The following is a 26,321-nucleotide window of genomic DNA, read 5'->3' as shown; positions in this document are numbered from 1 at the left end:
CGAACAAAGCGCACTGCCGTACTGGGAGTTGATCTCCAAATATCAAAGGGTTCTATCAGCCGCTTGTCGAAGAACTTACGCCTTTTATTGAAATTTGACGGACAGTGGCAAATGTTCCGAGTCTTCCTTTTCTATGCCACAGAAGCGACATACATCATCTTGAAGTTTTCCAATCAGCTTCAAGTGATAAAGGCTCGGGCAATAACCTATTATAAGACCTGCATATATGCTAAGATCTTTCTTAAAATGTTCCAGGATTTTGTGGGTCACAGAAATGTTTGGATTAATGAATCGCTTCGGCTGCCTAGCAATGGAAGTGTTCTTCCAGATTTCCTCCCCTTTTGAAGATTCCCACGCTTTTAGCTCCATTCTAAGAGATGCAGCCGTTAAGCCACAAAAGAGCTCTGGTCCTACATAGGAACTTATGAGAAGATCCGAGTCTTGCTATTGCATCAGCTCTTTCATTTCCGTCAATCCCGCAATGACCAGGAACTCAATATAAGTTGACTTGATTATGACAAGACAATTTTTGAAATGATTGAACACACTCCCAGACAAATTTTGATGTACACACAGCAAAAAATAAGGAATTTTACATGACATGTAAACCATAATTATTTTAAAATTACATCACTTTAAACTATGTTTTAATTTAATGTTACATTAAAAATCATGCACATTAAGAGAACATGATAAAATTACACGTTTATTCGATTAATTTTCTCTTGCAGTGTAATATCACCACGCTATGTAAAAACTCATCAAAGAACATCGAATTTTCAGCGATAAAACCTATAAATTAACATGCTCGTGTAAATTTAAATCAATAAACAAATTGAGAAAGCTAATATGATGGACGGACCGATTATTCGATCAGTTTTTTTCTTCGTCGCGTATAGCTCGAGTCACTTCTTTAGTGGAAAATGTTGTAGGGTAGAGAACTAAAATTATTTTCGAATGTCTTAGAGATGAACTAGCCCACGGCTAAACATCTCATAAATAAAGTAAATTAAAAATTGGTGGGGTTGTGTACAAGACACGACCGCAGGGTTGACGTAAAGGGCGAACACGAAATTATTGCGACACATTCAACAGGGCATAACTTTTTTACCATTGGGTAAAAATCAACCAAATTTTGCACCCTTTCTCATTGATGTGTATTGTGTACATGCTGTCAAACTCGAAGTCGTGTTTTTCGATTCAACGAAAATGGAGGTGAACCAACGCGAGTTGAGAGAACAAATTCTTTCCAAACACCTGGAATTTCCTGACCTGTCGCACCGGCAGTTGGGAAAAATGTTGAACATTCACCATTCAACCGTCTCCTGAGTGTTGAAGCGGTTCCAAAAGCGGTTGACGTTGGACCACGGCAAAGGAGCTGGAAGAAAACCGGGACCGGAGAACAAAAAGACGGAGGGAAAGGTGAAGCGGATGATTAAAGCAAATCCCAACGTCTCAAGCCGTGATTTGGCTAAAAAGATCGGCATGTCGCAGAGCTACGTCCAGAATGGAAAGAAGAGAGCTGGACTACATACATACAAGGTACAGAACTTCCCAAACCGCGATGAGCGGCAACAATCGACGGCTAAAACTCGGGCACGGAAGCTCTACGAGAAGATGCTGACAAAATATGGCTGCTGTGTGATGGACGACGAAACGTATATAAAAGCCGATTTTAAGCAAATTCCGGGGTTGGAGTTTTTCACCGGCAAGAGCAAGTTCGATGTGGACGAAAAATTTAAGAAGAAGAAAATGTCGAAGTTCGCCTCCAAATATCTCATTTGGCAGGCCATCTGCTCTTGCGGACTGAGGAGTGAGCCTTTCGTGATAAAGGGCACAGTAAATGGCGAGATCTACAAATCTGAGTGCCTCGAGAAGCGCCTTTTGCCGTTCTTGCAGCAGCACGACGAAGCTCCGCTATTTTGGCCAGATTTGGCATCATGCCACTATTCTAAAAGTGTCCTGGAGTGGTATGAGGCCAATTCTGTCCATTTTGTTCCAAAGGACATTAATCCGCCAAACTGTCCGGAGCTGCACCCGGTGGAGCAGTACTGGGCAATAATGAAGCGGGAATTTCGGAAGAGCAAGAAGACAGTCAAAGACGAGAAGGACATGTTAAGAAAATGGAAAAAAACTGAGAAACTGGTACCGGATGACACTGTAAAGACTTTGATGGAGGGCATCAAGCGAAAATGCGTTCAATTTTACACTCAAGGCTCCATCGATTAACTTTTCTTTTGATTTTTGAAGTAAATATATGTATAAAACTACCCTAAAATTTTGGTTTGATTCTAAACATTATAAGAAAATTGGCATGACATTTTCGGTGTCGCAATAATTTCGTGTTCGCCCTTTAGACTACGTTAAGCTGTGCAGTGCATTCTCGTGCATTTTTTCTAGATATTGATTTAAAATACAGTAGAAATAACCTATGATTTCGGTCCTATGTAAATATTTTGGATTTCCTACTTAGTAAAACTTGGTTAAATTCAGGACCTCATAAAAATGCAAATACATATTCTATTTCATTTGGTTCCTGGATTACAATCAGTTATTGGTAAGGCTTACTTCAAGTGATTCATTGAAGCGTCCAACAATGCCCGTCATGATGGCTGATATTCCCTATCACTTCAATATTTCTAGGGCACAATTCTTAAACGGTTGTGACATCACTCATGAAATTGAAACTACTTGTGTACTGGACTGCAACAAACGTGAAGTAACAGTTTCTTTGTTATAAGTTTTGTGAGAGCTGATATCTGTACTCTTGAAATTTTTCTATGATAATGAGATTGATCCTCAGCGATTCAACTTAAAAACGCTAAAAATAAATGCACACACAAAAACGGAGTGCACAATTTTGCATCAATGTTATGCAACATTTCAAAGTTGATCGAGATGATATCAATTAGTCATGAATCCCTCCAATAAGTTCTCGGTACATCTTTTATCTACCGATTGAACAAATAAAAAAAATACTAAGGCTGTGTTCCATTTGGAAATTTTTCTCTTAGATTTGACACTTCGAAAATAAATTAAGATGTTCGAAAACCCCTCTGTTGTAGATCGGCCGAGAAAGCGTCTGTCAAATTGATTTCTTGTCTGTCAGAAATAAGTCTGCTGGAGTAGCAGGTTTATTTGAAAATTTTCCATCTGTCAAATTAAAGTAAACATTCACCTAATGGAACACAGCCTTAATAACACAGAATCGTTTTTTATTGTGTTTGTCGTATTAGATGCTAGATAAAAACTTCTTTTATCGATATGTGTGCTGAAAATACCTGGGCCGAGTGGATTCAAGGAGAAAGTCGACGAAGAGAATCTTGTCAGTGTTGCTTAGGACCTAATGCAGTGTTCAACTTGAATTAATCATTTCGTCCGACCACTTTCCACAGAGATGGCGTTGTTCCGCTGGTAGGAAGTGATAAAAATCCCCATATAGAAATTGAAAGAAGTGGGAATAATTCGCTTTCGGTGCCCATTCAGTTCAAAAAAAAGTGAACGATAATCTAAAGAAATTAGTCAGGGACTTTGTCGTTCACTTTTCCCGGAAATTATTGTTAAACAAACTACAACTAAAAAAAACGATTTTTCCCCATACAGTTTTACCTGCGTTACTACCAGTCCCCATAGAGCCAACAAATTCAAATTTAAGAGAGAAAATTTGCTCTCACGACCTTAATCTCTCAACATGCCATGTATTTTGATGACACTCGATTTGTCATTCCCCTTTCACAAATTACAAAATAGAGTAACTGACACTAAAAACACGTCTGGTACCTCTATATACGCATTTACTTCAACATTTGAAATCCCTCCTTTTTTACATATTCTCCGCAAAAGATACTTTTTTCATAAAAATTGGCGGGAAATTATGTGAGGGGTGAGCTATTTTGTGTGCAGAATGTGTAAAAAAGGAGGGACTTCGAATATTAATCTAAATGGATGTATAGAGGTACCCGTCATGTTTTGCACTGCAGTGTCCTCTGTGAAAAATTAATGGAAAACAGATTGTGTGCAGTTTCCGATACATATCACTGCAAATAACAGCAGTGACATCTGATGGAACATGAATGCAGAAGCTTGACAAAATGATTAATTGTTTCGCTTAGCTGTGAACAGAAAATCGATGAAGAGAATCTAACATTACAAGTAGACCCTTTTGAACGCTCACTATCGAATTTCAGAACCTAGCACTGAAAAAAAAAACTCGACGGTACCTCTATTTATGCTAAGAGATAAGCATTGCAAGTCACTCCTACTTGAAGAATTATGCAAAAAAAAACTGGGGTTGTATAAACCGTTCTATAGCATAATTTTTCATGAAGGAGGGACTTTCATAGCTAATCTAAAAGCATAAATAGAGATACCGTCTGATAATTTCAGTGCTTGCTACAGAAAACTGTAATCTGTGTAGGAAAATCCTTTTTATCACCACAGAATTACCCCGTTCCCGCTTTCTTACGCAAAATAATGAATGTGCGTTCACAAAACGCACGAAATCTTAAAAAACCATATTAAGATTTTTTTTAATTCAATCAATAGACCAAAGATGTACCGAGAATAAAATGGAGGGATTTCAAGCTAAAATGTTCTGATCGCGAAATATTGACTATCAATACCGAAATTTCGCATAAATGTCCAACCCGGTTTGTGTGGTGTGTGCTGCTGATTTTCAGTGATAAGGGAGCTTTCATAAATGGAGGCGAACCAGCCCAAGGCTGAAAGCCTCCCTAATAAAGATAAATAATAATAATAAGCTTTCATAAATAACGTAGTAGTTGAGGGAGGAGAGGGGTTTCAGAAGTTGGGACCGGCCTTGTATTAGGTGTATTGCAAAACACGCTCCGAGGGGGAAGGGGGGTTAATTGGTCAAAAATATATGTAATTTATGGATAGCCCTAATTTTACTTCCAAGGCTGTGTCGCAATGGGTGAGTTGAGTTTAACTCGTGGTTAAAAGTGACAGATGAGTTATCGAATAACCCTGCTATACGAGCGTGGTTATTTCGGACCGACTAGACGTTAAATTTTGGTAACCGTGGCTGAGTTCTGTTTGAAAACTGATCAATTTCTGGCATTTTCTAAATGTCACATTTAACCACGAGTCAAATTTAACTCGGCAATTGGTACACAGCCCAAGAAGTATTTCTCGATTACTTTTTCGAAGGAACGTATCAGCTTTTGTAAACAATGCATTTGATCGTCGATTTGGCGTAACTGGTAGCTCGCCCACGCATGCTAGTACTACCATCAGATAGGAGAAAATTTTCCCAACCTGTTAGCGGTGTTAGTATGTGGGGCGAGCTATTAGTTATGCCAAACCGACGATAAAATGCGTTGTTTACAAAAGCTGATATGTCCTTCCGAAAAGTAATCGAGATTTGAAGTTATCATTCAGGCAAGGAGCGCTTACGCCATCGAGGCGACGCCGCTACCACCAGCCAATGAGCTCGACGGAAGCGACGCGCTAAGTTTGAGGTGCAAAACTCGAACTCTGCGCGCTTGACAGGAACCGCCTTCCCACTGCTTCTGCTGCTGCTGCTGCTATCTGCTTACCCGCCGTCCGAAGCGAAAGGCACATTAGCAGCGCTGTTTTATAACTTTTCTGATTCAAGCAGCACGATGTGCAACCAAATTGTACTGGATTATGAGGACTGGGTTTGGGAGAACTTTATTTCATGAAAACAGTGATAAAATTATCACTTTTTATTTGTCCATTTTTAAAACAGTTTTTTATGAAAAATTGAAAAAAAAAAGTTTATTGCAACAGCTTACGAAAGGTATTTCCTATCGATTGGTGTATTCGGATTTTAATTTCATCTATAAATGACAAAGCTTATAGCGTTCAAAAAATTACACCTTTTCGTGACGGTTGCAATTTTAGATTTTCGATTTACCCCCAGTACCTTCCCGTAAGACGTAGTCTACGTCAAAAAAATCAAGTTTCTAGCCAATATTGTAGTACCTCCGGAGTTCTCGCCAAAATGATTTAGATAGAAGTAGGTCGTGCTAGAAAGTTGACGCGTTTTTATTTTGCTGCTGATTTTCATTTTGTGATTTTAACCATTTTAAGCAAATAAAACTATGGCGAATGATAAGTGGAAAAAGAAAAAAAAAACGAAGATTCAGGAGCTGTGTTTGTCGGGAGCTGTGTTAGCTGATGGGCAGTGAAGAACCCAAGTTGATCGCGATTATGTGAATCCAACAGGCCAACGGCCGGCGACTGATACTGAGAGATCTCGGTCCGGTCACGACAAAGAGTATCCCTAATAAATTGGTTATGGTTATTTTGCTTAACGACGTGTTTGGGGTACCATCCAAACCATTTGTGGAAAAGTTCGACTGTTTGTGTTATTGTTCGTTTATGGTATTTGTTTATTAGGGATTCCACTACAAATGCCGATTATTCAACAGGACTCAACTAGAATCGAGATGACAAAGATTCAACAGCAAGGACACAATACATTAGCGGTGAGATCTAACTGATTACAACTAGATATAAAAATCTGAAATGCATCCTATTAAAGAAGTGCCATCTACAAAGCAGGAATTGCTTTGATGATGGAAGTGTACACGCAGTACCAATATACATTTTATACCGGTACTACGTGTATGCGGGGCTTGTGAAAGTAACCTCGGAATGGACGTGAGTGACCAGGCATTCTGAAATGGGTTACTGAATCTCAACAGAGCTATCACCTTTCAACTTGCGAGCTAAAATTGTTTGCAATGGGATCAGTATAAGATAATAATAGATTATATTGCAAACATTTTTCTTCCATAAAAAACACTGCCGGATTGTGGAAGATGGATTGTATATACATACATACATACATACATACATACATACATACATACATACATACATACATACATACATACATACATACATACATATATACACCTCCGGAGTTCTCGCAAAAAATCTCTACTGAACGCTCATAAAGTTCACGTTTGAGTTTCTATGATATTTTGCAAGGAATTGCATTGGAATAGTCCTCAAAATTTGTTATGAAACTCTCCCACAAAATCTCCTCACAATTATTACCTACTCCTCAGAATTGCCGTACAATTTTACTCAGAACTACCTTGAAATTCACATTAAACTTTACTGAAGTTCACCCTTCAATTCCTTTAGAGTTATGAACCCCCAGCTTTTGGAAATCTGATCTGTTCTGGGAATTCTTTTCATTAACTTCTCCTTGGGGGCTTCCCTTAGGTCAATCGGTAGAGGCGTAGCTACAACGCTTCAAGAGCATAGTGGGTGGTACATGACATGAGAATGCTTGATAACAATCCCGCCAGGGCCCACTAACGACCCTTGGGGCCGTTGATTGTGGCAGAAAATTTTAATCACTATTTAATAGTTAACCATTGATAAAAAAAAAAATCATCATCTTTATGCCAAACGAATGTTACATTCAATCTGAATACAATGGTTTAATAAAATTTTAATTTCATTCACAAATGACCATGAAATAAGCGTTCAAAACCTGACTTTATATCGTCACTCAATTTTTTTGATTTGCATTCCAGTATACAGGGTGCGTGACGAATTTTTGCAGTAAATTCAAGGGGTTGTGTAGTGCCAAAATCAAACTTGGGCACCCCCGGGCGTCCTCATTGACGCTGTTTGGCACCCATGGTTACAATTTTTATGATATTTAAAGTTACTGGCAACACTGAACTTTTTCTGCGCTTCAGTGTGCATGTGTCAATATGTGTTATTGATGTTGCCATAATATAATCAAATTATTTTCAAAACAACCGTGAATCTCCACCAAGGCTCGCCATGGATTCTCAAAATCGTTACACCCGTGACGGCAGTTGTATCCACATTTCCTCCCAGACGAAGAACAGATGACAGCGGTATCTTGACCTGACCGAGGTTTCCGGCCATGGCTAAACGGACTAGCGATGCAGCTCTCACGGCTGCGGCTGCTTCCAAATCTGCTGCTGGTCCGTCATTTTTTTTATGAATTTTAGAGGAGACAGACCAGCAGAAGGAACAGCAGCAGCAGCAACTAAAGTAGAAGCAGCATAGGAAGCAGCCGCAGCCGTGAGAGCTGAATAGCTAATTCGTGTAGCCGTGGCCGACGCTGGAAATCTCGGGCCGGTCACGACAAACGGTGCTTGAGTTTTAATCGGAAAGTCAACCAAACAAAAACTATACCATCCGACCATTCGAACTGCTCGAATACATCCATCGCCACCGCTACTACACCACCAGCACTTCATGATGGCGTTCACCGCCAGGGCTGCGCTTGGGAACTCCACTTGCGCACTTGCGACGGGTGGCAGTCCTTGATGGTGAATGCAATCAGCAGCAGATCCTCGGACGGCATACGGGTGGGGTATTGAAGAAGTGGAGAATACGATTTTTGCTGGCCTGGGAAGTGATTGTTCTTGGAGGCGTTGTAGACCTTGAAGCTGATCGAATTGTGCGGCAGGGTGTACGTTCGACTGGTTCGACAGCGATGGCGTTCCCATCTAGACCATGGCGGCACCCTCTTTGGTCTTCAGGAGCTTTATTCTGACAACATGTCCATACAGGAAGGACAGATTGAACTGCTTATCGGTGTTAGCTGTGTTGTTATCGAGTCCGTAGACCATCATCACTGCGCCCTATTGCTGTGCGGGTTGAATAAAGTTGACTGGTCCGTTTCGGGTCAGCGGTGCGTCCTTCATCAGTCCGACGTGTGTTCCGGCCGGTGTTGGTTTCCAGTTCTCCGACGGATGATACTCGGGCGGTGACAAATTCGGTGCAAATCCTCCGCTGGCTCCGAGGGGGACGACTCCATCTACGATGCAGGAAATATTGTGTTTTGCTGTGGCTAGCTGCGCGTACGCTGAGTAGATAGAAAGAAGATTTATCACGATTTTGAAGATTTCCTGCAAAAAGATGATGCGCGATGCAAGTAGATGCGAGAAATGAAAGAAGATTTTTCGAAGATTTATTCGCTAGTGTGAGATTTTTTGAGCATCTAGAATTGAGATTTAGATGTGCCGCCCCCCTCGGCTGGCTCCCAAAAGGACTGGTTGACTAATTATTGACGTTCGTTGTGTGGGGTCGGCCTTCCGCCGAAGATGGATGTTTTTGAAAACAAAAACAAGAGCTGTTAAAATACCGGGTTGCCAAACAAGGCATTATTCACAAGCAAACAAAAGTCAGTGCAATTACTTCTTCTACTTCATGGCACTGATGATACAGCTGCGGCACACTGAGGTACACTGAGAAAAATGTTGGCGCAAAGTAAGTGTGTAGAGTGACCACCCCTTGAGTAAATTTCAAATAGTAATTTCTCATGCTTGTGCATCATGATTTAGATATATTTGGCAGCACTGGATAGCTTATACTGTTAGGTGTAATACCCTGGACAGACTATGGCTTATATCATGTAATATAGACTGTCTTGCAATGAGCACTCATACATAGGATTTCCAGTGAAAACTAGATGTATGAGTGCTCATTGCAAGACAGCCTATATTACATGATATAAGTCATAGTCTGTCCGGGGTATAAGATTTAAACAAACAATGTTGAGTAAACGTAAAGATGTCGAAACAAGAGAGCAATCTGTCAGCCGTTGTCGCTTTGTTGCGCGCCGGAGTATGCATGAAAGAAATAATTCGGCCGGTAAATGTGTCTGAAAGAACAGTGTATAATATTAAAAAAGGCTTGGGAAAGTGATAAGACGGAGCACCTGCTCATACTGCTAATAAAGCACAGAAATGGCTTACGGAAAATATTTCGTAAATTTGGGAGGAAGAAATTTGGCCCCCAAGCAGTCCCGATATCAATCCGTTAGATTATTTTGTATAGGGCGTCGTCCAACGGGATACCAATAGAACCCCTCACACCACACTTAAGTCGCTAAAAGCTAAAATCAAGGCAGTGATGACATATATGGATCGAAACATTTTAAAACGTGCACACTAATCGAGTCAGTACGGTTTTACTGAGTTTTTGAATTGCGGAACTGTTCGGTAAAAGTTTAAAAATCTGTGGAAAATTTATTAATGAGAAAATTTGTTCTGAACTTGTACATACTTAGTTCTGTTAACCCCATTTAATGATAGAAAATAAAGTTGGTCATTTTCATTGATTCCTTACGGATAACGGTCATTTGAATTTTTACCGACTTTTTCAGCAATTCAAAAACCCAGTAAAAAAATACTGACTCCTGTAAAAAAATCTTAGTGTGTGCATACTGCAGTTTCCGGAAGCGTCTTACTACAGTCGTCGAAAGGGAAGGCAATTTTTTTGAATAAATTTACTTACAACTTCCATATGTTGCGAAAGAAAATAAATCGCACAAAATTCATTGCTAGAATAACTAACTGGTGTATTTTTTCTCAAATATGCCATTTACTGCAAAAATTCGTCACGCACCCTGTAGTTCACAAAGACGTAGTCCTATGTCAAAAACATTGAAGGGGGTGATTTTTTGATATTTTAGTTTTAAACACTTTTTTGGATATATTACCCAAAAGTACTTGATTTTTTTTTCAGGTGAAAAGGAATTATGTGTTCCTCCAAATTTGTCTCAGACGTCATTTCGATTCCAAGGGACGTATTCGAGTTACGATTTGTTAAAAAAATTCTAATACGCCATTTTGATTTTTTTTTTGCGAGGTTCAAAATGGCCGAATTTTAGCTCAAATGTGAATTATTTACCATAACCAACAATTATGCAAAGTTTCATTCAAATCGGAGAAGGTAAGTAAAGGACAAAATGTGCTTGACTAATCATTCAAAAACAATTGAAATATGCGACAATTGATAAAAGATCCTTTCAAAATCTAATTGAAAACAAAAATCATTTAATATCGATACACTCACACCAATCCCATCTGTTACTGAACGGATCCAGGAACGGATATCGTTCCCATCGCGTCATTAATTCACATTCTCACATATGTGACGATACCTCTCATCTGCCGCATCAAACTCGATTTCCTACATGTAGGGTGAAAGGTGTCCAATGGGAAAAAACTACGCGCACTCACCGCTCATTCACGAGCAAATTGATTTGGCAGTCATCATAACCAACAATGCCGTGCTGTGAGGCCAATACTCAAGCCGTAAACGCGTCACTTATCCCTATTCATTATCGAAGGTACCCATGATTGTTGATGCATGTTGTAAGCCACATTTACGCGCAGATGGAGTGTTTTATGAAGGGATAACTGGCGCTTATTCGGTACAATGTGTTCCGTTCGCATTCCTTCCTAATCGCCCTGCCTGATGTCTCTCTGCTTCTGTCTGTTGGCTGGGCTCGACAACGGCTACAAGTCAGCTGTGCGCCAGGCTGCTCCCGCCGAAGTCCTGTGCCTACCTACCAGCTATTACGTTTTGATCCGAGGTTAGGAAATGGTTCTTGTGCGCGTTCGCTTGCGACGGACACATGCTCTGCATCTGCACATTGTGAATATTTTATTTAAATCAACTTTCCTGATTTTAAACAATTCAAACATCGAGTAGGGGATTGACGGGAACGGGCACATGTTGTATCGCTGCTGCAGCTACTGTACTGTTGTCCGTCCGGCGTGATTACCTTTCTCTGCATTTGCTGCTAGGGAAGTTGAATGTTTCCCGACTGTTCAATTGGCATTTAAACTTTGGACGAAGTGTATGACAACATCTGTTGCTGTTATTTTGAAGGATATCGATTGTAAACGCTAAGGTAATGGAGAATGGCGTGTGAAAAGTCGTTTGCATTAGCATTTTATCGGAATCATATTCTAATTAGGCCGTACCTTGATCACGGGATCAGACTGGAATTCCCGTTACTGGCCGAGTGTCCGGAGCGTGACAAGGGGATTAGTGCAGCTGTCATTGTTTTTTTTTCACAGCGACTACCGTAGAGTCCTACCGCAGTTGTCAAAGTTCTACTGCCAGTGTGTAAATAAGCTGAATACTAAAAAAAAACATAGTGTGCATCGACAAATTTGAATTAATTAATCCGAATAACGGAAATAAATTTCTGGAAGAGCAATACATGTAGTGATTTTACTGCTTTCCTTTTCTCTTCCTTATTCGGTATTAAAAAATTACTAAAGCAATAACATGTTTATGAATCATTAATCACTAGTTCCAGAAGCGATACCTATAACCGGAGACAACAAATCAAGAAGACTGGCAACTCTTCTATTTTCTCATACGAACGCTATGAGACAGGTACAATCGCGTCATCTGCCGCTCAAAGGTAAATGCTTCGAACGAATTTGATAGCAAAGATTGCATCATCAGAAGAAAGGTTTGTGTATTTGCTCATTTTTCTATGCGTTGCTTCCACCCCTTAACTCAAGCGCAGCGCTATTGTGTCTGTCGCTTGGATTCTGGCAAAGTTGCCAGTCTTCTTGATGTGATGTCTTTGCTATAACATAACCAGGCTTGATGAAACTCCTCAAACTCACTGGAGGTTTAAAATACTCTTGCCCTGTGAGCTTAGGCAGCCCTCACGTCGAGTGAGGGGCAGCAGACATATGGAAAAATTAAACGAAAACTCTCCGGAAGAGAGCGGGAGTTGGATGATTTGACGTTAGGTGCGCTTTTCGAGGCTCCGGATGACATTTTTGTTCGAGGTAAGAAGCTCAGAGTTCACCCAGGGTGAGAGTAAGAGCATATGAAAGAAAACATGAAAATGAATGGCAGCTAACCTCACTCTCGGTTTATTTCCCTTCTCTCACAAGCTGTGAGGCTCAGTGGAATGATTTGTGAGTAGGAATTCTACTCCTCAGAAAAATGCTAAGCTCGTTCTCATTTCGACACTCGCGAGTGAGGCTCCATCAAGCCTGAACATAACTAAAAACAACTACCGTAAAACGGGGTGAAGTTTATCACTACACCGTTCAATTTTCGTTTCTCAACTATCCTTTTCCATGATTTTGTTATTAGATAATTAGTTTAATATTTCATTAAGTAGTTTAAAATAGTACTTTTGAAACATTTCCCCTCACAAACGGTGAATTAGACCACTCTAATGGCGGTAAGCTCCAGCCCGGATTAACTTTAATTACCGTCCCTGTTTGGATGATTTGCAAAGTGTTTGTTAAGAGTCGTGTTGATTAACTTTGATATCGACATCAAAGCAGCCGGACATTCTTGATCGGGAGCTAGAGATTAACTAGCCTAAGGCTAAAAATCTCTTAAATAAAGAATTAAAAAAAAAAAAAAAAAAAAATCTTGATCGGGATTTAATCTAAGGATAATACCGGTGGAGCTTACCACCCTAAATGTACTATTTTATGGAAGTGATTTTAACAGCGCTTGTTTTTGTTTTCTTTTTCGAACCCATTTTCGTTCTGAGATACGGACCTTCCGGGTAGAGTTTCACCTAGTACGAGTCTACGTTGATTGAGGAAAAGTTCCAGGTTTTGACGTAGGACTACGTCTGTGATTTCTATATGGGGGTACGCTTTGTGAAAACCAAAAATGGAACATGTAACAAAGTAATGCAAGATAATGAACGTTAATAACTCAGCAGCCCCTGGACTAATTTCAACAGTTTTATCACCAATCGATCAGAAATATGTCTACGCATCTGCTAAATTTAAGACTTAATAATTTTTTTAAATGTCACTTGCACACTTGCATGAATGTGCAACTGTTGCTATGATAATTAAAATTATCACCGATTGCTTGCGGAAAGCGATTTCCCCAACACAGATTTCAAAGTTGAATTCCATCCGGTCTCACCAAACGGTGTTTATTCAATGGTGGTGAGTGATGGTGTTTTCCAGTATACAACGAAAGACAAGCAGCTATCTATCAAGGTGGGCCTCAACCGCTGATCGGATTCAGTTCCAATCACCGTGTGTGGTGGTATCCGGTCGGCGGCATCAGCAGCAGTGCTTTCGGCGCGTGGCGTTGAACATTGTTCTCCAGTACACAACGAAAGCTGCAGCACACATGAGCATCCATAGAAGGAGGAAGAAGCCGCACCGCTATTGATCGGAATCAGTAGCTCTTCGTGAGTCGCTGTGGGCCATCTATGCTAAGCGCGTCACCCATATTCCGAACAACACACAGCTCACCAGCGTCATCTGTGTTTAACACCCTAATAGCTAAGCTTTACTCCACCATCACGTCAAAACGGTCAGTTTCAGGACCAGTATAAATTTGTAAAGACATTTTTGGACATTTGTCAAGGTCATCAATCCGATGTTAGTTTCCATATCAAGATAGATGATATTACGCCTAATTCCAGCTATATCTAGAAATGTTTAAATCTAACATACCATGTCCTTTAAGCCAAACATTTTTGTCTTTCTAAATACGGCTTTGGGACCATTTCGGCACTGTGCGTTGGTCCTGTTGATGGGTTTGACAGGTTCCAGGTTTATAGGTCGCTTCCCTGCTGCTCCATTACCGTCGGTGATTAATCACACAATTCTAGATAGAGCTGGAATTAGGGCGTAACAGCTTTTGTAAACAATGACTTCTATCGATGATTTCTAGGAACTCAAGCCACGCTCACGCAGACCAACATAACCATCGGATAGGGGAAGTCTTTCCCTACCCGATGAGGATGTTGGTTTGCGTGAGCGAGTCTTGAATTTCTAGAAATCATCGATAGAAGTCAGTGTTTACAAAAGCTGTTAGGCCCTAATTCCAGCTCTATCTAGAATTGGCAATCGACGCTTTTTAACACTCCGAACAAGATGCCTCCGAAAAACGTGTAACGGCAAGTTTGCAATGGCATAACTTAGCCATTTCTTAATGAATTTCAAAAATTATTAATTAAATTTATACCTAGGGGATGAGTACTTAAGGGGGTTAGATTTTGATAAGTTCTTTAGTGGGAATGACACTGATGAAGACTGCACATTGTAGTCGAAATACGTATCTGTCATTTATCCACGAAGTTGACTATCTACAAGACGCTGATTAGACCGGTGTGGTCCTCTACAGCCACGAGACCGTGACTATGCTCGTGGAGGACAAACACGCCCTTGGTGTTTTTGAACGGAAAGTGTTGCGTATCTACGGTGGAGTGCAGATAGATGACGGAACGTGAAGGAGGCGCTGTTGGTAGAACCATCCATCGTCCACATTGCAAAAATTGGGCTACTACGATGGGCTGTGCATGTCGTAAGAATGTCGCACGACGACCCAGTGAAAATGGTTCTTGAAAGCGCCCCAACAGGAACAAGAAGAAGAGGCGCACAGTGGGCAAGGTGGATCGACCAAGTAGAAGGCGACCTGCGAACCTTTAGCAGACTACGAGGCTGGCGAAGTCTGGCCATGGTTCAAGTAGAGTGGAGACGACTTCGTCGGACAGCAGAGCACAACAGCCCGATTGTAAGCAAGCAAGCCATAAAATTGATCCAAGAACGAAAAAAAAGCACGAACTGTGATATTAGAATGAATTTAGGGTCTTAACATAAATATGGACCTAAATGACCATGGGACAGCCCTAGGATGAGTTTCATTGATTGACCTCTTTTACTGATGTTCTGTACTTACCAGAGGATGGCCCCATGGCCATTTGGGTCCATGTTTATGATATGACCCCAAATTCTTTCTTATATCGCAGTTCCACATGCCTTCGAAAAAACCGTAGAACTCTAGGATCAGATTCGATGTTCTAGATCTTGCGAAGGACGGTCCCATGGCCTTCTAGGTACATGTTTATGTCACGACCACAAATTAATTTATATATAACAGTTCTAAGTGTTTTCGAAAAAAACCGTGGAGCTCTAGAATCAGTTCCATACATTGACCACTTTTACGGATTTTCAGGATCTTCCGGGGGACGGTCCGATGGCCATCAAGGTCCATGTTTATGTCACGATCCCAAATTCATTCTAATATCACAGCTTCTAACATTTTCAAGAAAACCACGGAGCTCTAGGACCAGTTTCGTGAATTTTCCACTTTCACGGATCTTCCGGAGGACGTTCCCATGAACATCCAGGTTCATGTTTATGTCACAGCCAAAAATTCTTTCAATCATCACAGTTCCTAATGTTTTCAAAAAAAAAAACCGCAGAGCTCTAGGATCAGGTTCATGGATTGACTACTTTTACGGATGTTCCGGATCTTCCGCTGGACGGTCCGATGGCCAACTGGGTCCATAACCCAAATTCATTCTTATATCACAGATCCTAATGTTAAAAAAAAACGCGGGGCTCTAGGATCAGTTTCATGGATTTACCACTTTTACTGATGTTCCGGATCTTCCGGAGGACGGTCCTATGGACATCCAGGTTCATGTTTATGTGACAACCCCAAATTCTTTCTATCGACACAGTTACTAATGTTTATAAAAACGCGGAGCTCTAGGATCAGGATCGTGGATTTACTACTTTTACGAATGTTCCGGATCTTCCGCTGGACTGTTCCGTTGTCTCCAGGATCCATATATAGGAACCATGACTGTATTCTGGTTAACTGTGAAAATTTGTGCCCATTAATCAAAATTACAGATCTTGCGCCACTTGCAAAACCCTACAAACTGTAACCAGTTGGTTACAATCCGTGGATTTTCGTTTGTATGAGTTGTTGTTGTTTGGAAAATTCACGTATTTTAATTTAAAAGACCTTTTTTCCACTGCGTCCTAGCAAGAAGTACGGTCGACTTAGTTCGCGCTCCGCTATTTTGGAAGTTTTCTCGCTATTCGCTTGATTTTAATTGTCAGTTTTTTCTCGCTTAGAGTTCCCAGCTAAATAATTAACTAAAAGTGAGTTTTTTTCTGAGAAGAAAGTGTGTTTTCGGCATCATCGGAAGGAAAATTGTTTTTACGATTGCCAATTCGCCAACCATTTTGCGCACCATCGGTGCGTGGTAACGCATACCTGCACACGGATCATCGTCATCGAGTGTCAGCATCTGCCTCCGCATTTACACCGCTCATCTATCATCGTGTGTTCAACTGAGTGCCGACCCTCACATAAGCACACACCAACGAAGACCGCCCGCACACGCTGATCGAAGATCATCCACGCTGCGCGTCGCTCCGCTGCTGCCGTTTAAACGCTCGGTGGTAGTAGTATAGGATTATCAGATAAGTTTTTGTTCTTGTTTCTCTCTTTCGTCCACAGTTAAATTTTAAGTTTGTGTTCTGTGTTTGTAGTTTTTTTTTTGTGTATTGTGTCCGAGTGATTATCGTTTCAGTGGTAGAGCGTTTTTCGCTCCCACTAGTACGGCAAAATGGACATTTTGTCGCAAGACGAAATGGACGTTTTGTCGGAAGATGACACCACTTTGCCACGCGATGGCAAGAAGGGTCGAAAACGTACGTCATCTCTCCCTGGTTCATCGTCTCAGTCTGGCAAAGGACAGGCTCAGATAAACCCCCGATCGCGAGCCTATCCAGATGACTCGACTGGCCCATGGGTTGTCTACTTTCAGCCCAGAAACAAACCTTTGAATGTAATGCAAATTACTAATGATCTGACGAAGCGATACTCGGCCGTGACTGAAATCACGAAGGTTAGGCACAATAAACTTCGTGTCTCCGTCTCTAACCTGAAGCAGGCTAACGAGATTGCTGCCTCCCAGCTCTTCACGCTCGAGTACAGAGTTTACATCCCAGCTCGTGATGTGGAGATCGAAGGTGTGGTCACCGAAGCGAGTCTGACCCCCGAGATCTTGGAGAAGCAGGCGGTTGGCCGTTTCAAGAACCGTTTGCTTCCTCCGGTGAAGATACTGGATGTCCAAAAACTGGGCTCAGTATCTGTCAGCGAGGGTAAAAAGAGTTTTACCCCCACAGACTCGTTCCGTGTGACCTTTTCTGGTTCAGCCCTTCCTCACTACATCGAGCTGGGAAAACTTCGACTACCTGTGCGTTTGTTCGTTCCCCGGGTCATGAACTGCCAAAACTGTAAGCAGTTGGGACATACGGCCTCCCACTGTGGCAGCAAGGCACGCTGTTCCAAATGCGGAGAGAAGCATGGGGATGACACCTGTGCAGCTACCGCACCAAAATGCGTGTACTGTAAGGGAACTCCTCATGGTATCTCGTCATGCCCGGTGTACAAACAACGCGGGGAGAAATTACAACGCTCACTTAAGGAACGTTCCCGGCAGTCTTTTGCAGAAATGCTTAAGACGGCCACGCCATCGACCAACGACAAAAATCCCTTTTCTCTTTTGTCAGATGACGAGACTGACTCTGACTTGGCTGAGGAGGGAACTTCTTTCTGTTTTTCAGCACGGAAACGAAAACGCATCCGTTCGCGGAAAGTTGAGAATGAAGAACCCCAAATCAGCTTGCCCAAATCAAGGAGTGGTGGGAAAAAGGAAGTTTCTACTCCTCCTGGATTCAGAAGAACTGACTATACCCAGGATTTTCCACCTCTCCCGGGGACATCCAAAACCCCTGATGTCCCATTTTTAAGAACAGAAGCCCCTTCTTCATCTGGGTTGTTCTCATTTGATAAAATTGTGGACGATATTCTCAAGTACCTGAATATTTCTGATCCTCTCAAAAGCATTGTTCTGGCAATGCTTCCTACTGTGAAGACCCTCTTGAAGCAATTGACATTGAAGTGGCCCCTCATTGCAGCAATCATTTCCTTCGATGGATAATTTTCCAAACGAGGTCGGGGATTTGATCACTATTCTACAGTGGAATTGTCGAAGTCTTATTCCTAAATTAGACTCTTTTAAGTTTTTAGTTCACAATAATGATTGTGATGCATTTGCTCTTTGTGAAACTTGGCTCTCTTCAGATATAGATCTTCCTTTTTATGATTTTAACATTATTCGACTGGATCGTGAGGATTCGCGTGGAGGAGGGGTACTTTTGGGGATCAAAAAGTGCCATTCTTTCTATAGAGTGAATCTTCCACAATTTACAGGTATTGAAGTTGTCGCATGTCAGGCTATTATTAAAGGTAAGAGCCTTTGTATTGCTTCTGTTTATATTCCTCCTAGAGCCGTTGTTAATCGAAAACAACTTTCAGATATATGTTCAGTACTTCCTGCTCCACGGTTGATTATGGGAGATTTTAATTCCCACGGTACAGGCTGGGGGGAACTGTATGATGACAACCGTTCTACTTTTATATATGACCTCTGTGATAACTTCAATATGACAATTCTTAACAATGGAGAAGTAACACGTTTGGCTGGTCCATCCTCAAATGGAAGTAGATTAGACCTCACACTTTGCTCTAATTCATTATCGTTGGATTGCACGTGGAATGTGATCCAGGATCCCCACGGTAGTGATCACTTGCCGATCAAAATTTCGATTGCCAGTGGGTTCAATCCGTCGGAATCCGTTAACGTCGCGTACGACCTCACCCGTAATATCGATTGGACAACGTTCAAGACCGCGATAGATGAAGCCGTGTCGTCGGTAGAAGGGCTTCCACCGTTGGAAGAATATAACTTCCTCTCCAATCTGATCTTGGACAGCGCGCTTCGAGCTCAAACTCGGCCGGTTCCAGGAACGTCTTTGCGTAGGAAACCTCCTTCCCCTTGGTGGGACCACCAATGCACTGAGGTTTATCGTAAAAAGTCCGACGCGTTTAAGCTTTTCCGGAAACGTGGAACACCCGTGTATTTCGAAGCGTACTCGGCTCTTGAACGCGAACTCAAGAGCCTCATCAAAGCCAAGAAACGCGGATACTGGCGGCAATTCGTGGACGGATTATCGCGCGAAACGTCGATGAATACGCTTTGGAACGCGGCGCGAAGGATGCGTAACCGGTCTTCGAACAACGAGAGCGAGGAGTACTCAGATCGTTGGATTCTCAAGTTCGCGCGAAAAGTATGTCCTGATTCCGTGCCGGCACAGATGATTCCTCGCGAAACGACGAATTCTGTAGACGAGATCAGCCAGCCTTTTTCAATGCTGGAACTCTCACTCGCGCTCCTTTCGTGTGGCAATTCGGCTCCGGGGGCTGATAGAATCAAGTTCAACTTGTTGAAGAACCTCCCAGACGTCGCTAAGAGGCGCATGTTGAACTTGTTTTGTCAGTTCCTGGAGCTCAATATTGTTCCGGATGATTGGAGGCAAGTGAGAGTTATAGCCATTAAAAAGCCTGGAAAACTCGCTTCAGATCATAACTCGTATCGTCCCATCGCGATGTTATCGTGCATTCGAAAATTGTTGGAGAAAATGATCCTTTTTCGCTTGGACAAATGGGTTGAGACGAACCACCTACTCTCAGATACTCAATTTGGATTCCGTAGGGGCAAGGGAACGAACGACTGTCTCGCGTTGCTTTCCACTGAAATTCAGTTGGCTTTTGCTAAAAAAGAGCAAATGGCTTCTGTATTCTTGGATATCAAGGGGGCTTTTGATTCAGTATCCGTTGAAGTCCTTTCAGACAAACTCCACGCTTGTGGCCTTTCTCCATTAATAAATAACTTTTTGTACAATTTGCTGTCAGAGAAACATATGAGCTTTTCTCATGGAAACTCTACAGCTTCTCGATTTAGTTACATGGGTCTCCCCCAGGGCTCATGTTTAAGCCCCCTTTTGTATAATTTCTACGTCAGAGAAATTGACAATTGTCTAAGTGACAACTGCACGTTGAGACAACTTGCAGATGACGGCGTAGTGTCTATGACAGGGCCCAAAGGGGTCGAACTGCAAGGACCCTTACAGGATACCTTAGACAATTTGTCTACTTGGGCTATTCAGCTAGGTATCGAATTCTCCACGGAGAAAACTGAGTTGGTCGTTTTTTCTAGGAAGCATAGCCCAGCACAACCAAAGCTTCAACTTTTGGGTAAACCGATCACTCATTCTATGTCCTTCAAATATCTTGGGGTCTGGTTCGATTCAAAATGCACCTGGAGATCCCACATTGAGTATCTGAGACGAAAATGCCAACAAAGGATCAATTTTCTCCGAACAATTACCGGAACGTGGTGGGGAGCTCATCCGCAAGGTCTTCTAACGTTGTACCGGACAACCATTTTATCGGTTTTAGAGTACGGTAGTTTTTGCTTCCAGTCGGCGGCTAAAACTCACATCATCAAACTGGAACGTATCCAGTATCGTTGTCTTCGTATCGCGTTAGGATGCATGCACTCGACTCATACGATGAGTCTAGAAGTGTTGGCGGGCATGTTGCCACTATCGGATCGGTTTTCGGAATTGTCCCTCAGGCTCCTCACCCGTTGCGAAGTTATGAACCCACTGGTAATCGAAAACTTTGAAAAGCTTCTTGAGCTGAACCCTCAAACTCGTTTTATGTCATTGTACTACGTGTACATAACACAGGATGTCAGCCCTTCACAGCACAATCCTCATCGTGTATGCTTCTCCGACTTCGGCAATTCAGTTAGTTTTGATTTATCTATGACGCGGGAGATTCGTGGGATCCCAGAACATCATCGTTCCATGATTGTTCCGTCAATTTACGCTGCAAAGTTTGGCCAAGTTGATTCCGCAAGATCGTTCTTCACAGATGGATCACTAATAGAGTCGTCCGCTGGTTTTGGTATTTTTAACGAATTTCATAGTGCCTCTCGAATGCTTCAAGCTCCTTGTTCCGTATATGTTGCTGAGCTGGCGGCAATACATTATACGCTAGAAACGATCGCCTCACTTGCACCAGATCATTATTTTATTTTTACGGATAGTCTCAGTTCTGTCGAGGCTATTCGCTCTATGAGGCCGGTAAAGCACTCCTCGTATTTTCTCATGAAAATACGAGAGCTTTTAAGTGCTTTATCTTTAAGATCTTTTGTCATCACCTTTGCATGGGTCCCATCTCATTGCTCGATTCCGGGCAATGAGAAGGCGGACTCACTTGCTAAGGTGGGCGCTATGGAAGGCGATATTTACGATCGACAAATCGCCTACGATGAATTTTTCTTCATTTATCGTCAACAGTCACTCGTCAGCTGGCAGAATAAGTGGAGTGAAGGGAGTTTGGGACGATGGCTATATTCGATCATCCCTAAGGTGTCGAAGAGTTCTTGGTTCAAGGGGTTGGATGTGGGTCGAGACTTCATTCGTGTGATGTCTCGCCTCATGTCCAATCACTATTCGTTAAACGCTCACTTGTTCCGTGTTGGGCTGAGGGACAACAATCTCTGTGAATGTGGACAAGGTTACCAGGACGCAGATCACATTATTTGGTCTTGTGCTGAGCATCGCGGAGTCAGATCTGAACTGTACGATTCCCTTCGGGCTCGAGGTAGACAACCTAATGTTCCAGTTCGGGATATTTTGGCTAGACGCGATCTGGAGTTTATGAAACTCATATATGTTTACTTTAAGAATATTAACATTAGATTGTAAGTTTTATTAACCATGTGTTTAGTTTGTATTTTGTACGTGTGGGTTTTTTTTTATGTTTGTTTTCAAGATGAATAGAAATTCGTTCATGTTTTAGGATTAATTAAATATTTGTATCGTAAACCACATTTCAAACCTCCTTCTCCCTTTTCCCATCCAAAAAAAATTGTAAATCCCCACTAACCTCGAGACAACCGCGAGTATCCGGTCCAGCTCCTTTAACTTTAAATATAAGAAATCAATAATGTATAACAAAAATGATAACTCGGCTCTGTAAAGTTTATTCGATTGAGCCTGTACAAATAAAGTAATTAATAAAAAAAAAAAAAAATTAAAAGACAGAAGGCAACACACAGCAGCGAGAGGGTTAGTACCGCTGCAAAAACACTCGAACGATACTAAAGGGAGGACAATTAAGCTAAAAATGGAGAATGATCGGCAAAAGGCATGCGAGTGACCGGTATCGTGAAGTGTAGTGCATATACAATAAATCCCCCCCCCCCCCCCTTGTGGGGGTTTGGGCTGGAAAGCTTACCTCCGTTCAGGACCTCTGGTGCTCTTGTGTTCTTGTGCTTTGGTACAACATGTACACCTCGTACCGTAAATAAAACGGTCTTACACGGTTCGGCTCGGAAGTCAAGATGGCTTCCGAGCCTAATAGTAAATGATTCTCGATCGTCCGTCAGGGACGATTCCCTCAGGCCGGTGGCCTTAATTGCCAAGGAGGGTCCCGTCTCGGCTCGACCAAGGTGGCCATGTCACGGTCAGCCGATGTCGTCAACGACGGAAGACGCCTGCCAGCCAAACGAGCCAGCAACGTCTGCTGAGCCGTATGTGGCTGATGAACGCCACCAGATCCGCCATTCTCCCAAAGCGGCAACTACACTGTCTGCAGCCCGCGCCGCAAGTTTCCGGCCACACGGTAGTGCAGGAGCAGCCGTGTGGGCCAACGCCAGCGTCGCGACGCCGAAGGAGAATCTGCTGCAACAGTGAGTACCGTACCGTTCATAAACTCTCGCATACACGCCACATTTATGTGAAAACCCACACCCACACGCCACAGAAAAGGGCAAATAAATATGTTAGCAAATATTATAAATTAACAATATGGTTCACTCTTCTATTATCCCCAAGACAGGATTTTTTCCGACACTAGCGGCTCTAGTGACGCGAAAGGTGACTAGTACACTGTAAATTGAGCGTATCAAGGCTATCAAAAACAACTCACTGTTGAGTAAAATTTAATCACACTGTAAGAAAAAAATAGTCAAAATTAAGTTTATATCTCAAGCGCCGCAGGGATTTTCTGAGGTACAAAATCTCTGATCACGAAGGGTGGGTGTGGAAGCTGCTTCTCGGGCGTCGGTAGCATTGGTATTCAGAACGGAAAACAAATCAAGAGAAAAAAATTATTTCATCCAACTAGGTACGATGTGGGAAGCCAAAAGCAAGTAAAGTCCCATGCACTCAATTAATCATGTTTTGTTTTTGACATCATCAACATCCAGAGGGCCAGTCACTTTCGAATATATGGGAATGGTAGGAAACCATTTGGAAATGCATGAACATTTTCAGTTTTTATTCATTAACGTCTTTATGAGCAGTTTAGCAGTTGTCAAAAATGACATCAAGATGCCTAACCGGAGTCAATTTTGTTCTGAATAGTTTTCAATCCGACAAGTAGGCTTACTCAGAGTGGGCTTTTCCGCTTTTCGCGCTGCCGTTCCGCTTCCGCTGTAATTGCGTAATAAATAATAAAGCGGAATGAAACGATGCAAAATGGAAAGCAGAATCAAAACAAAACCGCAAATAAGGCTACCAGAAACTCAAATTTCTAATGGTCATAGGGTTACAAGAAGTTCAAAATATAAATAAACTCCGTTAATATGCACGTAGCGTCATTCAGAGTAGAGGGGGTCCACAGTATTGTAGGATATTAGGACACCGCAAAAATCTCCCTTTTATACCTGCACCATTCTAAACATGCGATTATAACCATTTCCCCAGAATTTGGGAACATTTTACTCATCGTAATAAAACTGGTTTACTCAGATTCTGCCAACTCCTTAGGGAGCATCCATAAATGACGTAGCATATTTTTGATCAATTTTAGACCCCTCCTCCCCCCTCAAATGCTACGTCATTTATGCATGTTCCCTTACTGCACATAAGAATGGGTACCGTCTACCCGGTCTCAGGGTACACAGAAAATGAAAATTACCCAAATCTTGAGTTTAAACAACTCAAATTTAAGTAAAACCGCAGTAAACTCAGCACGGAAAACACGATCGACGGAAAAAAAAATCAAGAAAAAAAATCTCTGTTAAATCTCTATAGTATTTAGTACTTAACGACCACTATACATTTCCAACGATTGCACATAAACACTCTCCATAGTCCAGTCCACAACACTCAACTTTATCGTTTTTGTTTAGAGCTATGATGGTTTTGACGTATGATAGAGAAAGCTAGTAAGTAGAGAAACATGTAAAAAAGGCCTATTTACCAAATATAAACAATGACTTTGAACGATTTCTCGTGAGTATTGCCTCAATCTGGCAAACTGACACCAACATCTGAGAGATAATTTGCTCTATCAGATGATATAGTTAGTTTGAGTGGGCATGTTGCAATTCGGGAACAACCGACTTTTAAATACATTGCATACATTTGGCTTGTATGCCTTTGCACATGTTGCTGCATGGAGAACAAGGTACCCAACACGCTAACTTGAAAGTACCCATTTATAAGTAAAAAAAAGGTCAATTTTGAAGAAAAGTGACTAAACTAGTATTAGTAGTTTTTTACCTATTAATGAGTAACTGTTATCCATTAATGGGTAACAGATACTCATTAATGGGTAAAAAATGCTAATTTAATGGTAAGTCACTAATCTTTAAAATTTATATTTATTACCCAATAATGGGTACTTTAAAGTTAGTTAAAAATTGAGTTCACTTTCACTCATCATGTGGCTTCCATAAGGCTAGGTAAAATTAAATAAATTATGAAAACGTGAAAAACGATGTGAAAATGATAATGACGTTTTGCTAGCTGTCAAATCGTATGGAATATTTTTTAGTACATCATCACTTTTGTGGTTTTGGATTTCAAACCTAGGTGTCGCATGCACTGGTGCAGTTTTGCGTAGATTCATCAAATCCATTGAGTGAAAATTACCTAAACATCAATTGAATGCAATTGGCGTTGACAGCGACTCTGTAGCTCTTTACTCCTTTGTTAAAATCTATAAGTAAACTTCAGACTATGCGTGAAACATGGCGGACTTCGTACTATCAACCGGTGGAAACTAACGAGTTTAAATTGATTCACTACTTGAATAGCCTATTGGTCCCAAGCAAATCGATTAACGTACCCTATTCTAGTCGAAATTCTAGTACTACACTATGTTTGTTTTGATTCTGTAAGGAAGTTTGACAGATAAGATGAGGGGTTCGTGGATTTTCCTATGTTTCGAGGGGTGCATCGATTAGCTTGGGACCGAAGATAGCAGCAGAACTGAGCCAAAAAGACGAGCACATTTTTTCGGGACCTTCTGGTCTAAGAGTTACCTCTATGGTACTATCTTTTCACTTCACCGAAAAATCCCATAAGAAACTGTCAAATTTCGACGGTTCTGTCAACGCCAATAATGGAGCACGAACGAAGGCGATGAAGCACACACAAATGACAGTATCAAAGGAAACGCAGGTTGCTATAATTTTCATCAAAAAATGAGTTAAAATTTCCCAATGGTGAAAACATGACGGTTGAGTACTTTAAACTTAAAATCGAATTCGTTTTTATTTTTTTGTTTTTGAGCTTTTTTTAAAGTCAAGTGTTTTTGAGTGTTTTTTTCTTACCGTGTTTGTTAATCTATTACCCAAAATTGGGTTAACGATTATTAGCATGTTGAAAGTTTTCCTCCTGTCAGTTGCCAATGTGGTATGTAAAGAGGGATGGCAGATATAATCTGCATTTTCGTTTATTTGTTTAGATTACCTCTAAGATTATTGTACATTCAAACTATAGCAGATATCACGTTATTTAGGCACTTTTGATATCATATTATATAACGTTATTACGTTATTAATATCAACTATA

The 26,321-nt window shown here is 41.4% G+C and overlaps 1 protein-coding gene across 1 annotated transcript in view; it reads left to right on the top strand.

The window, feature by feature from the left end:
• Positions 1-26,321, top strand: part of Rpp25 (ribonuclease P protein subunit Rpp25) — a 489,635-nt gene that overhangs the window by 59,929 nt on the left and 403,385 nt on the right. The window lies entirely within an intron of this gene.

The sequence above is a fragment of the Ochlerotatus camptorhynchus genome, unplaced genomic scaffold, assembly GCF_037179485.1.
Source record: "Ochlerotatus camptorhynchus isolate MF236.1 unplaced genomic scaffold, CSIRO-AGI_Acam_v1.1 ptg000023l, whole genome shotgun sequence".
Taxonomy (NCBI): domain Eukaryota; kingdom Metazoa; phylum Arthropoda; class Insecta; order Diptera; family Culicidae; genus Ochlerotatus; species Ochlerotatus camptorhynchus.
The sequence above is the reverse complement of the archived record's forward strand: the minus strand, read 5'-3'. Positions and strand labels throughout refer to the sequence as shown.